The sequence below is a fragment of the Nicotiana attenuata genome, unplaced genomic scaffold (assembly GCF_001879085.1).
Source record: "Nicotiana attenuata strain UT unplaced genomic scaffold, NIATTr2, whole genome shotgun sequence".
NCBI classification, from domain to species: domain Eukaryota; kingdom Viridiplantae; phylum Streptophyta; class Magnoliopsida; order Solanales; family Solanaceae; genus Nicotiana; species Nicotiana attenuata.
Window position 1 is genome coordinate 236,992 of NW_017670348.1, and position 8,973 is coordinate 245,964.

General features: G+C 40.1%; 1 pseudogene; it reads right to left on the minus strand.

Moving 5' to 3' along the window:
- Positions 1-6,470: 6,470 nt before the first annotated feature.
- LOC109238192 lies at positions 6,471-8,769 on the minus strand (annotated as a pseudogene).
- Positions 8,770-8,973: the final 204 nt, after the last annotated feature.

Sequence of the window (8,973 nt, forward strand, 5' to 3'; positions counted from 1 at the left end):
TCTTGACTCGCTTCTGCGGTCCCATCTTCGCAGAAGCGAAAATACCAGAAGCAGCACAGGTTCTGCAATCTCCTAAGTTCATAACTTCCCGTTAGCCATCCGAAATCACCCCGAGGCCCTCGGGACCTCAACCAAAAATACAAACATGATCCAATACCTTATTCAAACTTGCTCCAATCATTAAAACACCTCAAACAACACTAAAACCATCATTTCTCATCGAATTCAAGCCTAAGTTCTTCTAAAACTTCCGAAACACGCATTCGATCAGAAACCCAACCAAAACACCTCCGAATGACCTGAAATTTTGCACACACATCCAAAATCACCTAACGAAGCTACAACAACTCTCGGAATCTCATTCTGATCCCCGAATCAAAATCTCACCTACCAACCGGAATTCGCCAAAATACTAACTTCGCCAATTCAAGCCTAATTATACACCGAACCTCCAAAATCAATTCCGATCGCACTCCTAAGTCACAAATCATCCCCCGAAGCTAACCAAATCATGGAATTCAAATCCGAGCCCTCTAACACAAAAGTCAACATCCGGTTGACTTTTCCAACTTAAGCCTTCTTAAAGGAGACTAAGTGTCTCATTTCTTATCAAAACCATTCCAAACCAACTCTAACACATCAAATACTGATAATGAAACATGAAGAAGCATAACATGGGGAAAACGGGGAGGTAACTCACGTGACGACGGGTCGGGTCGTCACATCCTCCCCAACTTAAACAAATGCTCGTCCGCGAGCGTACCCAGAGTTGTTCTAGAAGCCAACCAATAGCTGAAATACTTACTGTGCATATAACCGGGGGGTGATCCCACGTCACCCTATCTCGCATAGGTCCGATAACACAACATAGCTGAGATTTTCACAATCCATCCAGTCCATAAACCATAGAACCACATTGCACTTTCCGAAATCATACACAAGGTCAGAACCTCACGTCTATACTTAGAATGAGCCCGAACCAGCTATAATAACCCATTCCTGCAACCTCAGGTACAATCATATGATATACTACATAATCCCAACACGTGTAGCGATAACTCCCATTCACAGCAGCTGTACACAGGCCTGAATACCGGTAGAAAACCTCTTAACAACTAAAGTTTCTTTCCAATTCTTTTACATATACTGCAACTGTTAACTAAAACACGCAGTAAGCCATCACCATTTCTCAGGTCAACCATTCATGAATCCACTTCTCCTTTGGCAATACTACATTAATTTTCTGAGTCGAAGATCGATATTATCCTTCCAACATACTGAAATCGAATTTGCTCTTACTCATTAAAGATCCCAACAATCTCACTAATCAACATCTTACTCTGGTGACATTACATATTAGCACAGGACTAAGCCACAACTCGCACAATACGCGCACCAAAAAGCAACAGTCCGAACCTACTCAATTCCTGAAAATGGCTCAAATGAAAGAGCTGTACTTCTAGCTCTCCAGTATCACCTCAACACCAAACTGAGAACTCGCCTCCAATCATAGAGACAAAACACATGAATCTGCTCGAAGTATCATACCTCCACATAACTTCGTCCCAATGCGTGACCTCATCCACTACGAACCGCTTAGGCAATAAGCCACCCCGTACATAACCCAAGGTCTCGTATGACGCCATAAAGCGCTGATAGGCTGCCGATTAAAATGCGGTACAACAGGGAAGACGAACTCTGGAAGGAACTGCCTAACTCACGCACTAATATGTGCTTTCTTTAGAAAAATAGGAAACCAGGCATACAAAAATAGCATATAGAAAACTATACTCAATATCACACTGTTGCGGCGTGCAACCCGATCCAAATAACACACTCATGGCGGCGTGCCACCCGATCCACACCTAACACTCACCTAAAGAGGTGCACATCGAGCTAAAATTGCTCATTAATATAAAACACCGAATTTCGGTCACAAGCACGCTAAGTGCACAATACCGTCCCTAAGGGGACATATAGCGCTATAAGCTACCAAAACTCAAGCTCAACTGAGGTGCGATATGCAATCTGAATCTCGAGAGCCATTTTGCTTATAAACATCATTTCTACGCGAATCCTCAACCTATAAGCATTTTTCTCAAACTGTCTCACAACTCACCAGGCGCAGTGTATCACTGCATAACATATCTGACAATGAAATAACACCCTGACTCCTCCTCCATAAGGAGCGCATCACTGAATTGAACCCGTTTGGCCCGACATAGAGCCTATATTCACATTTGAATCCATCCCTCGACCTCAAGCCGATTCTGATCACACTGAACTAGGTTAATTATCTTTCAAAGGTCCCTAACAACTCATCTTCCGCTCGTAACACATAGGAACATCCATCAAAGTCGGAGAAATCATCCGTGGCCACAACTCAATAGACTGAGTGCCCTCCGGGCATATTCACGACCCAAACCCCGGTCGTGATGGCGCCCAACACATTGCTAGGCAAGCCCGACCATTTCCACAACCTTCATACTTGGTTCAAGTCTTCAATCAATCAAGTGACTAACTGCCATACTTACAAAATCTTCCTGTGGGACCTCTACCACAACCTACCAACGAATAACCGGGTCGTACCCCCAGACCACCGACCGCACTAACGCTGAAAAGCGATCAAAATCATTAACCAAGGTGCAAGTCTTTTCACAAGACACCGTTCTCAGGTGACGCTGAAGACAATAGCGATTTACCTTAAACGTCGAAGCTACTTCCATGCTCATCCGAGCTCGTGACATCCTTGTCCATACCGAGCTGTTACCTCTATCTTCACTTCAAATTCCATACCACTCATTGCACCCAACATGTCAACATACGGTAGGACACGCTCTTCACCACAGCTTCGAAACCATTATTAGATTAATACTTCATTATATAAAACTTTCCACTTAATTCACTTCAGGAGAACCATAGCAACACACAGGTGAATTCTCATAACCGTAGAATATGCAAATCTCTAAGTAGTGATCCAACCCACCATGACCCTTTCGGGATCCGCCTACATGTAACAAGCCCATAACATTGGAATACTCCTGAACAACATCATTTACGACGGACGACGGGCCTCACCTGAACCGCCACAAATCACATGTGTAACCCGATCATGCTGAAGAGAATTGATCTCTACCACCAATATGCCAACAGATATATGGCTAACCAATCCACCTTCTTTCGACTTACCCTGATTGCCCTAGGAATAATAGTAACTGCATTCAACATATAACACCATCCATCCGCACTCACCCCGAGTGACTTTGAATCACGAGACCATGCTGTCTCACATCCCACGAATCACTTCGTACCTTCCAGCTGCTACATCACAATTCAAACATCCTAGAACATTCTACAAATTCCAAACCATTACCTGCACCTTCCTGATAGTGCTACATAGGAGCCCATAATCGACATAGAAAAATCACATCTTGACCTCTCCCAATTGAGACTCAGTTCCAATCACATATACAAATTCAAGATACCCAATTATCACATGTAGAATCTTTAACACATTAGCACGCTTCTCGAGAGTCATTTACTCTATTTACCTACATTTAGCCTCATCCAATGAACAGAACCACCCGTGCCTCATTAGCACTCTGACACCGCAAAATATAACCTCGTCACAATACGAGCAAGCACCTTCCTACTCTATGCACCGAGCACTCTTTACTAACAACAACTTAAGACATCCTGTGATTCTCACACACATACGAGGTACCATATAACCTTTGAAAATAAAATAAATTCCTTCACAGCCATCCTCGACCCCAATCTCCATAAGCCATAGCTAACTCACCAATGCGCCTCAAACTGGAACCAACATAGCATTTAGCCGTGCAATAAACTTAATCAATAGCAACTCCCCAACTTGGCTCGAAGCCATAGCTCAAAACGCATTCAATAAATCATACGCATGCACTCTATTGCTGCCATAATATCATAGTGAAATTAATCCCAATCCCTTATAAGCTTGCAAAATCATAGATCAGTTAGAATTTAACTCTTCTGCCATTCTCACCTTCACCCTCGCGACAGCTACAACCCACTCCCTAAGCGACCAATTTAGATTTCAAGACATTTTCTTCACTTGTAAATGAGATATCCTAACATACACATAAGGATCACACCACTATAGAGCACTCCGCAGGAGATAACCCACCTGTTTTCGCCTCAATATAACATCTCTGTATGTCTTCCACCATTATACACATTACACAGTTACTTCGTCTTCCTGAGTCTGAACTCATACCGTAACATGCAACTTACTTCACTCCTAACTAGGAGTCTTGAAAAGATTCTTCACACGCCCATAACTCGGGGTTACACATCCAATCCCAATGGAGATCATTCACTTAATAGTTCACTATCATCCAGCAGGCCTTCCTCGTCGCTTCCGAGCCATATAGATACCTCTTGCAGTACTAACATACTCATCACATAGCTACCCAACCGTCATTCCCGCTAATGGGGACAATATCGAACGTATAAGTTCAAAAACACAGCTCACATAATCAGCATCTTGGTGCTCAAGCCATAAGCAAAATCCGGCCTCGAGTCCACCCAACTGGCCCGACATCAACTCACAAAGATCACGTCTCACCCCTCGATCAAGGAATCACCGGAAATCACAAGCTATTTAGGCACCTCTGATATTGAGCGCTCACGTGCGCGTACGAACACGTGGAGTGAATTTCAGGAGTTCCTTTTCAAGATGAATCAAGGACGCACGATAAGAATTCAAGAATGTGAAGTTTTCCTAAAGGTTCTGTAGCCTCTCGAGGATAAGTACAGACGTCTCCGTACAGATCCACGAGACTCTACTAAACCGGCTCATGACTCGCGAGACCAAGTAACCTAGGCTCTGATACCACCTTGTCACGACCCAAACCCCGGTCGTGATGGCGCCCAACACATTGCTAGGCAAGCCCGACCATTTCCACAACCTTAGCAAATTAATCTAGATAGATAAATAAATATTCACTACTAAAGTACCAATTTAATGCGGAATTTCTGAAATAATCTCTAACATTCGAAAGTCCCAAAATAAAATACTAAATAGCCCACCGAATCTGGTGTCACGAACATGAGCCTCTAGAAGCAGATTATTCACCTATTACAAGTCCGACTAGGAAAATAATACGAATAAAATAATAAAAGATAGAAGGGAGAGATCAAGGCTGCGAACGCCATGCAGCTACCTCGATACTCCCGGATATTTACCGCTCCGCTAAACAAGTCCTCACTCACCCTGTGGTGTACCTGAATCTGCACACAAGGTGCAGGGAGTATTGTGAGTACTTCCAACCCAGAAAGTAATAAATATAAATAAAGTCTGAGAATAAGAAATCCTAAATATACACAAAGTAAAGCTATAAATACAACAACGTGGACCAATAGCATAATACAGTAAACACTAAAAACAGTCATAATAAAGTCACACCAGAATGAGAATAAACAACAATTACATATGCAATGCAACACATAAACCGGTACCTCCAGTACCCCGCTGCGGCCGTGCAGCCCGCTCCATTTATTTAACGTCGTCGGCGCTCACTGGGGGTGTGCAGACTCCGGGAGGGGCCCCTTACGGCCCAAGCGCAATAATAAGCCATCTCGTGGCATCAAACAGGCCCTTGGCCTCATATCAATATCATTATATTACTGCTGCGGCGTGCAGCCCGATCCCATACTCAGTCCAAAAATCACACAATAGTATAAAAATATTCAGCCCAAACTTCATTTTAAAATGTTAACTTAATTTCTAATTTAAGAAAATGGCCGAGATTTCAAACACAGTATTAAATACCAGGACTGAGTTTAATATTTATAAATATGGTAAGAAACCATTAAAATAATCCCTGAAGGATTCAAGTAGTTGGCACGAAGCCCAATTATGACAATTAATCCATTTTTATAAGGATATTACAAATCTATAATCAAATAGGTATCAATTTTATTAAGCGGGACGGACCAAGTCACAATCCNAACCGTCAATAATAATCTATCAATATGACTTTTAGCATGTTTTTGGCACCCTTGATTCACCAGTAGCTGTCATAATTTGCTTCCCTATCCTGTTTAAATGTTATTCTGCTATAAAATTAACATGACTACTTTTTGTAACACTAGGACCTATACTTAGCATAATTTGGACGAAGGTGCGTAGCCTGAGTCCCGGTTCAACCGTAATTGAATTTGTTGGTGAAGGCGCATAACCTGTCTTGGTTCAACCGTAGTTGAACTTTTTGGTGAAGGCACGTAGCTCGAGTCCCGGTTCAACCGTAGTTGAATTTGTTGGTGAAGGCGCATAGCCTGTCTTGGTTCAACCGTAGTTGAACTTTTTGGTGAAGGCGCGTAGCCTGAGTGTATTATGATAATCATAAAGCCAAATTTCTTCCACTGCCATGGTCCCCTGGTAAGAAGATCATTAGGATATATTGATGTTACTTCAGAGAATATGAAAATTAGAAATTCAACATTATTGCATTGTTTAGCTTACTAACCGTATTGTTGATCATCACTTCTTCAAAATCCTTGGTGAGCCATAGTCTGCTGCGTTTTTCCCGATCCTTTTGCAAGTTCACTATATATCTACCCATTTCTTGTATTAGGTCATGCATTTCAATTTCACCATCTTCAGTGATGAACACAAGAGATTTTTCAATTAGGACATCCAATCCATATTCCGCTCCAAAATGACAACTCTTGAGAACTTGCATGATGTAATCTTTTTCTTCCCCTCGTAAGAAGCGTGCTATATCAGAAAAATCTCTTGGTGCGTGGAGTCTAATCCATCATAACTAATTCTGAGCTTTTCAACAATTTTTGAATTAGGATTATTTTTCATTTGCTCTATAGCACTTTTCCACACAGTTATATCCCTATTATGCAAGGAAGAACCCCACACTTTGAGGGCTAAAGGAAGGCCTTTAGCATAATTTACTACATTCAATGAAAGATCCTTAAAATGCTCATCTGGAACCCCTTTTCTGAAAGCATGTTGATAGAACAATTGAATGGATTCATGATCAGGTAGTGCAGTCACTTCATATATAACATCATTTTTCCCTATCAAATGCTTGTCTCTAGTTGTTATAATAATTCTACTACCATTACCAAACCAATCAAGATGACCTGCTAAATACTCCAAATAATAATCTTTATCATCTATGTCATCAAGCACAATTAGGACCTTCTTAGAACGCAGTCTACAAGCCATTTGGTGCTTTCCATCCTCCTCATTATTGTAATTAGCTTTTTCCCTTGAAAGTTTAGTGAGAAGGATATTTTGCAGAGAATGCATTCCATGTTTGTTTTCTTTAATATCCTTAAGGAAACAAGCACCATCAAATTGATAGGAACTATCCCTTCTTTCTAAGAGAGTATCAAAGATAGCTCTTGCTATTGTCGTTTTACCGACTCCCCCCCATTACCCATATCCCCACAATCCGAATATCATTGATTCCTATCGCTAGTAAGGATTCTATTTTCTCTAAATGAGTATCTATTCCAACAACATTTTGCAAATAAGATAAAGAAATCTTGCATAATTTGGACGAGATTTGTTCAACAATCTGCCGAATACAATCTGCATCAGTCCTACAAATGTAAGAAGAATGTGATATATACAAGGAGTGTTCACATAAATCAAACTCTTTGAAGAACTAATTAAAATTTTATCTACGTAACAATGTTATTGAGTTTGTAATTAAATTGATAGAACCATATATAATCACCTACCATTACATATTTCGAAAATTTGAAAATTTTATTTAAGATTATGTTTAACTCATTTGAATGCAAAGTATCAGCTTATGTGTTTTTAACTCACTTGTCACGATTATCACATGAGCCTTTGAGATTGGCCGATGCATTTAAAGCAATCCTCCATCTTTGTATTCCCTCAACATCATCTTTATACTTTGTTTCATGTTCTTCAAAGGCTTTATATAATCACCTACCATTACATATTTCGAAAATTTGAAAATTTTATTTAAGATTATGTTTAACTCATTTGAATGCAAAGTATCAGCTTATGTGTTTTTAACTCACTTGTCACGATTATCACATGAGCCTTTGAGATTGGCCGATGCATTTAAAGCAATCCTCCATCTTTGTATTCCCTCAACATCATCTTTATACTTTGTTTCATGTTCTTCAAAGGCTTTTGCAAAACTCTCCTTTTGGTTCCGAACATGTGATGGATCCACATCATAGAATATCGGTATAACAGTTTGTTTAAATTGAGTCTTGCATTCCATGATCTTCACTAGTTCATTCAAACACCACCTCGATGTTGCATAACTCTTTGAGAAAACGACGATGACAAATTGAGACTCTTCTATAGCTTTACAGAGTTCTTCTGGGATGGTTGCACCGTACTCAAGCCTTTTATCATCTTGAAATGTTTTTATTCCCTTATCATTCAAGACTTTGTATAAGTGACTTGTAAACGTTTTCCGTGTATCTTCACCTCTAAAACTTAGGAAAACATCATAGCTCCATCTAGAAGAAGAAGAAGAAGATGCCATGGACTCAGTGTTAATTCTCTGAAAAGAGTAGGAAAACTGTATGTGAAAAAATTGTGGTTGTGGTAAGAGAACAATAGATGATATTTTCAACAAAGTTATATATAGGTTAGAAGAAATAAGAGTTAATGATATAGAAGGAATTTTGGCACTGGGTTTTCTTTGAAATTTAAAAGGAAGGAAGTAGGAAATTCCATCAAAGACAAGTGGATGAAGCTACAAAGAAAGAGTCTTACTTTCCCAGTTGTATTGAATTATTGCTCCAAAGCACAAACACAAACGTCCCTCTCTTTCTATTATTTAATAGAAAGTAATTAAATAGTGTAGGAGTTTTTTTGTGAAGCTTCTTCTTAATGTTCTATTCCGTAGAATTATTGGTATAGGACCTAGTCAACTGTTGTAATATTTAATGTGGTATAGGAATTGTGAAGCTTCTTCT